The following is a 9,339-nucleotide window of genomic DNA, read 5'->3' as shown; positions in this document are numbered from 1 at the left end:
TTCAGTGAACTCCTAGAAAAGGCCAGTTCAAGCTTTCCTAGAGATATTTGAGCTAAAGTTCAGAGCAGTCTGGGGAGAAAAAAAAATAGACAAACAATAGTATATCTACCACACTGGGAAAAGTATATCTGAACTAGTTGTTTATCTTCTGATTGCATAACCTTTTGTTAACACTTGTGTCGTAAATATACAGATCTCATATAGGCAAAAGAGAAATGTGTTTCTTTGCTGTTAAGTAATGTACACTGCTTCTCCTAAATACAGGGGTGGACTGGGCAGGGGGAATTGCCCCCCTAGACCAGTCCAAAATACCGCAAATTAGTCAGGTCCACTAGCAGAGGCAAAAGTGCAGTGGGGTCACGTCATGTCACCTAAAGTGATGTTAGGTGACACCACGGTAATAGCACAGCCGCTTGCAGTGTACGAACAGCTAAAAAGTTAAGGCAAGTGTGTGATGGAGTGGGTATGCTTTAGTGTAAGTGTGTTTCACAGCGAGTGTGTATGTAGGTGTGTTAATGTGTATGTAGGTGTGTTTTAATGAGTGTATGCATATTGCGAGTGTGTGTGTTAGTGAAGGGGGCCACTCAACTATACTCAGCCCCAGACCAGATGGTGCCAGCCCTTCCCTGTTTACATAGGCAGGACTGGATTTTGAAATAGGAGAATATATCATGGTCTCTACCTTCACACAAAAAAATATTAGAAAGTGTGATAGTACTATACTTAGAACTTGATGGCACTATATAAAGCTATAAATAATAATAATAATAATAATAACACTTGTTCCATTCATATGTGATTTGAGCATTGAAAGGCAAGGCCATATTTAATTGAAGTAAAGCTGGAATTTTCAGGCATTTTCACAATCTTACCGTGTCCTATGATTCATTTTGTAGGGCAGTGTATTGATAAGAGGTTTGGACACCCTGATGCATCTTTGTGTGTCATTTTATTCTCTCATCGGAAACACAAACTTTTAGGAAGTTTTTTGTAACCCAACAACCAGTACTTGTTTCTGTATCACGATAGTCAAGTGATAATCAAGGGAAAGATCTTGGCATTTAGCAGCACTAGGAATGAGGTTTCTAATGCTGCATTTAGTTATAAAAGTGTTCTGGAGAGTAGTTGGAACTGCGCCAAGAAACCCAGATGTGTGTGAAGCTATATAAACACATTGTACATGTGGAGCATATCCTATATTACATTATTATACCGAAGGTTAGAAAAATTATATGCAAAAAAAATGATAAATTATGTGTATCTTTTCATGGGATAAAAAAGTGTTGACACGCTCAGCTGCAATCATAGGATGCACGTAACAACTGAAAGCCACCTAATGCACCCAAGAATCTGGCTACAATGCATACCCCCACAAACCTATCCCACCTACCCCAGAGCCCCAAAATGCTGGAACATAACCCTACCTTCCCTAAAGAGGTTACAAAGATACAAACATTAACACGTTTAACCAGCCAACACCCCAAATTACTATCCAGAATCCAACCCAACACCTGCCAACCTAAGGGAGAGAGAGGGTGGACTGTGGGGAAATTGTTGACAGCTGCTAACAGAGACAAAAGAGGCATCCCTTTCTTGCCACCCCGTACTTATACCCTCAGCTTATTACCTAAAACCTTCCAAAGGCCACCACCTTCTTTCCCACCCCAACCAATGTTCTTACTGCCTCCTCATATAGCCCTCGCGCCTCCCCTGCGGGCTAAAGGTTGTGTATCTTTTCACCACATAAGAAGTGCTGACACACAGCTGCAACCCTAGGTTATACAGCACTGCTTAGTTCAGCAGTCGCAGTTCAGTGGATGATGGGGCCTCTACAACGTTGGCGTTCTCTTATTACAGAGGGACTTGTGCTTTCAACTCACTCGCTTCAATATTCATTAAGAAGGGCCACCACCAGCAAGTCAGGCCCTATATAATGAATATGTCAACTCTCGCTTTAGTGAATAAACCACTTTTACTAGTATGATGGGCCAACAAAGTTATGCAAAATGTCTTATTAAAAATACTAAAGTGCTTAGTTCAACACAAACTCGTGTATAGATGACTACAAAACCAGGCACGTCCACATATACACATGGTCTACAAGAGTATATTTTGCTGTAATAGTCTATTGAGTGTTGGGAGGGAAGTAGTTATTACTGTGACCCACATCTGGCATAAGAGCACTTTTTCGCTATAAAAAATAAACTAATCTCATGTTTAATAGGAATCTTAGCTTTTATACACTGTAGTGGTGTATTGGTGACTACTGTATATTTGCTGTACTGAGAAGGACAGAACATTTCAGCAGTTAATGTAACAAGAAACTAAATACTTTCCATAAATGCTACACTATTATGGGTCACACTCAATTTCAATGTTTCGGGGGTTTTTTGCACAAAAAATGTACATTAGGTATCTAGCCGTTAGTGGGAATATAAAAAAAATCTCCATTACATTGTTCCACACACTCAGTTGCAAATGTTTCAGTATCTACAACACTGGAAAAAAAAACAACAAATTACAACAAAAGTAATTTGTGCTGATTTAAGATTACCGCAAAAAAAAAAAAAAAAAAGACTGTGTTAGGTGGGATTATCAGAGATCCAGAGACATCTAACTATATGATCTGCAATAAGCAAATGCAACAGAGACAGCTTTGCTTCCAATAGCGTGGGGAAACAAGAACAAACAAGCTTTTAGCTGGGAAGCCAATGTTCCAGCCATGGGGCTAACTCTGCAATAAACATTAGATAGGAAGGAAGTAGTTCACTTCTGCAAAACCGCATTCGATTTTTAAAGTGCCATGTTTGATGTGAACTTACCTGCCTTGAGAGCAAAGCCTGAACTCTTCTTGAAAGCAGTCCCCCCCCTCCTTAGGCAAGCACCCAGGAGGAGTGGCGGAGACAGGGAGGCATTTAAAAGCTGCATTAACTAGTTCAGTGCAGAATCATTCAATCATTCATTCTGTAACAGGATGTTTCAGCGTGCAAGGGGTTAACTCTGCACAATGTTCCTTTAATGTACAGAAATGTTTGTCAAGGGTCAAAGAGCTTTACAGAGGGAGTTTTTTTTCCCCCCAAATCTTAGTATTGCTTTTATTTACATTTAACTTGAAATCATTATTTTGCAAGTGATTGCATACCTCCCACCCTCGCAAATGTTTAGGGGGAGACTTTTGTTTTAGGTGACATGCTTAGGTAGGTAGGTAGGTAGATCGGGCTTTTCCAAGACTTTTTCTGTGACTGTTTTTAATGTAATGGAGTAAGACTTTTAGAAAATAGAATCTTTACCGAAAATATCTTTAAGCCGTATAACATATGTCAGGCTCACCGTGTGCTTATGCTGACTATGAGCGCCACTGTATCATATCTATGTCTGGCTAGCTGTATGCTGATAAGGGGTATGCTGTAACACCGGCGCATGCATAATGAGGATTATAGTACATTGAACAAGAGGTAATAGATAACCCCCTCAGTCCTGGGTATTTCATAACCCAAAGATCAAAATATGTTTAATCATTTTTAATCACTTTTACCATGTTTGTTTAACCATGATTCCCTTTTTTTCCATGTTTGATGAACCAATATTTCATGTTGTCATTATTGTGCATACAGCACATATATATATATATAAGGGTCCCGGCCAAAATGTTTTTTTCTTCAGAATAGGGACAAACCATACATTTCTAAAGTATATTTGATCCATAAACAAGATGCATTTGAAAACAGGTATTACTGTGGCCCATGATATCATGCAATGGGTTGGGACCAACTGGGAGAGAACCGCGTTTGTCCCAATAGTGCTAAATAATATTTTTAAGTATGAAATCAACCATTTTCAAATTTATTTAAACACATTATTGGAAAAAAGTATATAATAAACATGCAAACAAATGTGTGGCTCTCCTCAGAAAAAGTCTGCAAATTATTCTTTAGAAGTAAACATTTGCGATACAATAACCCTTTAATGTTCAAAATATTTTTCTATGCTGAATTGCAACAGTCAAAAAACATTTGTAGGTAAAAATATGCAAATATCTTTGGCATGTAATACAGAAATAATGCCTCGCAAACAAACCAATAATAGTTTTGGAGATGGGCCAGTATCGCTGTGTACTGCCATGTTGTCTCTGTAAGTCAAACTGTTATGTTACATACTACTTGTTATGTCCTGCCTACCCATTGTACAGCGCTACAGAATTTGATGGCGCTATATAAACAATAAAAAATAATAATAATAATATAGTAGTTTTAAGCAAGCGACCTTCCTTGCAGCAAGCTCAAGCTGCTTTTGGAAGCCATGATATTAATAATGGCGTCATTGGCATAAAAGTCTCCAAATGTAGTTGGGAAATGAAATTTCAAAAGTTTGTTCAACGTGTATTTAAGTCTTAAAAATGTTCATGCAGTCATCTATACAGGAGGCTCTACAAAAATGGATTTTGCTGTAATAGTCTATGCTGAGTGCCGTGAGGGCCGCCTGCCAAAGTAGTTATTACTGTGACCCACAGCTGGCATAAGACGGCACTTGGTATAAAAATTAAACTGTAATCTCATGTTTAATAAGAAGCTTCAATTGTATGCACTACAGTGATGTAGACTATTTGCTGTACTGGTCCCCCCCCCCATTTTTTCAGTCTTCTTTGTAAGTCAATCTCAGTGTCAAGTAGAATCTTATGAGAAGGACAGAATATTTAACAGTAACACAAAACGTAACACTTTCCATACACTGTTACTGGATTTCCTGCAACAATAATGTTCAATTCCAAGGTTTTGGTTTTTTGTTTTCTTTTCTTATGCATGAAAGGTACACACACCATCTAGGCTTTTATGAGAATAACGTAGAAACAAATCTCCATTTTGTTGTTCTAGAGCCAAACTTTAAACGAATCCGCACATTACAGATAAGACTGCTGGAGCAGTCAATGTGGTTTTGTAATATTATAGTACATAATCACTGGTAGTACACAAAACACTGCAAATAAAAAAATAAACTCAATACATAATGTAAACTTCCATAAATTTATTTTACTGAGAGGGTGGTAGATACGTGGAGCAGCCTCTCAGCTGAAGAGGTGGTAAAGGCTAATACAGTGAGGGAATTTAAACATGCATTAGAGAGGCATTTGGCTATCCTTAATCGAAGATGAGACCAAGGACTTTACAGCAAAAAAAAAGGGGGCGAAAGAGACCTAATAATCATAATAATGTTTAGAAGTTAACTACTTTGTGCTGAATTAAGACTACAGCGAAAAAAAACACAGCAAGATTGTATTAGGTGGGTTGAGATCCCTAGACAGCTAACTATATGATACCCAAAATACAAATGTTCCCAAGAGACAGCTTAGTTTCCAATATTGTAATCAAGTAGAACAAACAAGCCTTCCTCCAACCAACTCGCTAACTGCGATAAAGATTCCATAGGAAGGAAGTAGTGCTCTTTTGCAACATTACATTTTGCAATTTTTAAGTGCCAGGTTTAAGCGAACTTACCAGGTCTAATTAACCAGGAGGAGTGGCAGAGATGGAGGAGGCTATCACAAGCTGGATTAACTAGTTCAGTACAGAATCCTTCAATCTACCAAGCCAAAAGATCAACCCACACCTCCCACCAAAAAGCCATGGGATCTGGCATCATGGTGAGAAGAAACTCAATGAAGCCCAAAAAAGTGCCACATGTGCACAAAAGCAGTCATCGGGGGAGGGGGAACAAAAAGTGCCATTGCAGCCCCAACCCATGGCTAGTATTATAAGCAATTGACCATCACCAACCAGACATAGGCCAGGCCAGTGTGGAAAAAGCAACAGGTACAGTGTGTTTATGGTGCTTTAACCAACCCAATCACTGTTGGTGCTGGGGTGTACCCCAAAATATGGTGATACGCTCATAACCAGCAAAAATTCTGAGCTGCTAGAGGAACATCAGAGGAGTAAAGAACAGAATTATTTGGGCTCAAATAGGCTGACAACATTGGCTATGGTTTCCAGGAGAAACCACTGAAGGGCAGCACTTTACATGTGCTGGTCAGCATTGTGTGAAAATGTCTCCTGAAAACATGGCCAGTGTGGCTCCAAATAGTAACTGGTCCTCTTAAATAGTCATACTTGAAATGATTATGGATAATTACTACACTTGGGCACCAGGGGGCTCTTCGTGTTCGTCTTCGTGCTCGTCTTCGGGGAGGAAAAAAACTTCGTATTCCGTGAATATTCGCCTGTTCCTGTCTTCTCTTCGGGCGAATATTCGTGGACATTCTTCATTTTTCCGGTTAAGGGGTTAATACGGGGTTAATACGGGGTTAACGCGTATCGCAGCAGCTCTGGCGCCAGGAGTTTAAATGTCCGTATGAGCAACTCTATTGGTCGGCAGCAGGGGGCTCATCTGCCAGTGGTTGATGGCAGACGAGCCCCCTGCTGGCGACCAATAGGGTCGCTCGTACAGACTGTTAAACTCTTGGTGCCGTAACTTACCCGGCAGATCCCACTGGTCTCCCTGTTCTGTCAGTTAAATGTCAGTACGAGCGACCAATAAAGTCGCTCGTACGGACATTTAACTGATAGAACAGGGAGACCAGTGGCATCTGCAGGGTAAGTTGCAGCATTGGGGTTAACTTTTAACTTTCCTTAGGGGTTAACTTTTAACTTTAGGCTCCTTAACCTTAAAGTGAGTGAGCCTATTGGTCGCTTGCACGGCCCTTTAATCTACGGATTTCTGATCCCGTTATCTAACGCAGCATCGAAGGGGTTAACGGGAGCGTAAATCCATAGGTTCGCTGTCAGGTGTTACAAAGGCCATGCGAGTGAGCCTATTGGTCACCTGCAGGGTCTTCCTCTGGCATCAACCAATTGGTTGATGCCAGAGGAGGTCCCTGTAGGGAACCAATAGGCTCATTCACACTGCCCTGTAACCCGTGACGGCGAACCTGCGGATTTCCACTTCTGTGAACTGCCGCGATGCCAAGGTTAGTTAGAAGGGGAAGGGACCGGGGAGAGTGGTAGACGATCACGAAGATCTTCGTGGTGTGTGTCTTCGTCTTCGCCTACGTTTTACCGCCGCTGTCTTCTCTTCGGCGTGTCTTCGGAACGAACACGAAAACGCACTCTTCGTGTTCGTTTTCATGTTCGTCCGAAGACGAATGCACAAGTCTAATAATTACAGGTAAAAGGGCAGTGAGTAACGTTATACTGTAGTCATTACACTAACAATGGGTCAAAGATGATTGGGATAAAGTGTCTTGTGAGCAGTACCTAAAATTAAAAGTGAGATTACTATATTTTAATGAAATTTAATTTTATTATTAAAACTATAGTTCATGTACATCGTAGATGAAGGCTTAATTCACTGAGAGCGTGATAAATGTGAACGGGCCTTTAGCTAATACAGAGAGGCATTTTGAACATGGGATAGGTGTTAGACTATAATGAAGAAGACATCAAAGACCAAATAAGCTTTGAGAGTTTTCCAGGGGGGCAGACTAGATAAACCAAATGGTTTTTATCTGTCATCAACTTCCTTTCAATGTCTTTACACCGTAGACCCCTGCAGAAAGCCTTTTTTGTAGTATAAAATAAAATTAATTCACCACAGTTGGTGTCAGGGTAGAACTGGCAACATTCAGCTCAGGAGGCAATTCCAATCACATAGCCAGGTAGTAAAGCATTTAATCTTGTTCAAAATACATTCACAGAAATGAAACAGAGAAAAAAAGGGAACAATGGACAATGGAATGGAATTTCAATTGATAAACAATAAAGCCTCAGGCAGTTGCCCAAAATCTTTATATTAGAGCAAGCAAGAGGGCTATTGTCCTCCCTGGAAGGCATGCACTGGGAGGTTGCTTTTAGTTCCAGTTTAAACACACTTCAGTGATATACGGATATTAGTATAGGTCAACAGGGGTCGGATTTAACATACAGTATACACAAGGCACACTTCTCTAGCCTTTGTTACATATATTTGACTAAATTCAGACAAAATCTCCTGGCCCTGCTGATAAACTCTGATTTTTAATACTGCTGTGTACCATCAGCAAATTTGAGGCTTTTGATAAAAGAGTTTTATACTAAACAAGATAAAGTTTGCCAATCTGGCAATTGCCCCCCAGGCGTCCAATCTATGATGACTTTTTTTTTTATTAGTGTAGTGATGTACTACCAATCCCATCACATTACATCAATATGCGTTAGAAAATCAGGAAAAGATGGCCATGGGTGGTGGGCCACTTGACTAGACTTGCCCCCCCAGGCCGTAGGCTGCCAGCCCTCCCCCATAATATGGAGTACGCATACGTTATAGTCATTGGTTACTACAGACAGAATAAAAATCGGCATCTAGTCTTCACCAACCAACAATAAAAAAATGCAAATAAATATCAAGAAAACACACCAAACTATTTTGCTACTTTTAACTACTGGTCTGGTGTTAAGAGACATATGGAACCTTTTATATGCTTTAATACAACAATGTTTCTTTTTTATTTATCGGTGTTGTAAGAGTTATACACATGTTATTGCACTGTGTACCCTTTACATGTCAGGTGATCTATTCACTAGTAACGTCATGTTAAATTATTATGCACAATGGGCCAGTCTAATGTCCCTGAAGCCCCTCTAGATTGTAAGCTTGCGAGCAAGGCCCTCTTCACCGAATGTATCAGTTTGTCTTAGTCTGTCAATTCTTGTCTTGTCATATCCCTTGAATTTATGTATTGTATTAAGCACTGCTTAAACTGTTGGCGCTATATAAATAAAAGATAATAAAAATAATGTGAGTACTTCAATATGCATTCTTCCAAAATGAAAAATAAATAAATAAATAAATAAAGCACTTACATAACACAGAGGCTGCCCTACAGCAGCAGTTATTCAAATAATTTGTATTAATATTTTTATGAAAATACAAAAGTAAATGTAAATACAATATCAAACATATATGATAAGATTATCAAAAATTAAAGCAAATACAATATACAATGTTCAATGTAAATAAAAAAAATAGAATATAAAAGGGGGAAACAGTAACGACAACAAATATTATATGAAAAACAATATATGAAAAAGGAAAAAAAACAAGGGGAAAAACTGCAGCAGTAGCTGCCCTCCTCCTCCATGCTTCAACAATTCTTGCTATTGATTGGCTGCTTGAAGCAGTCATTCATTGGCAGGAAAGTGCGCCCAATTAAATCAATGGCAGGATTTTCAACACATATGTACAGGGTTCTGAAGAGACACCTGCATGCAGAATTATCCGAGCCAACACATCTCCTGCAGAGCATTTAGCTTGGGGATGGGGAAATGGTTGTATTAAGAAAGTAAATAAGCAGTACATCTGTTTTTTTCT

The sequence above is a fragment of the Sceloporus occidentalis genome, unplaced genomic scaffold (assembly GCF_023333645.1).
Source record: "Sceloporus occidentalis isolate IW3139 unplaced genomic scaffold, rSceOcc1.0.p SCAF_28, whole genome shotgun sequence".
Taxonomy (NCBI): domain Eukaryota; kingdom Metazoa; phylum Chordata; class Lepidosauria; order Squamata; family Phrynosomatidae; genus Sceloporus; species Sceloporus occidentalis.
Note: the sequence above shows the minus strand (reverse complement) of the source record.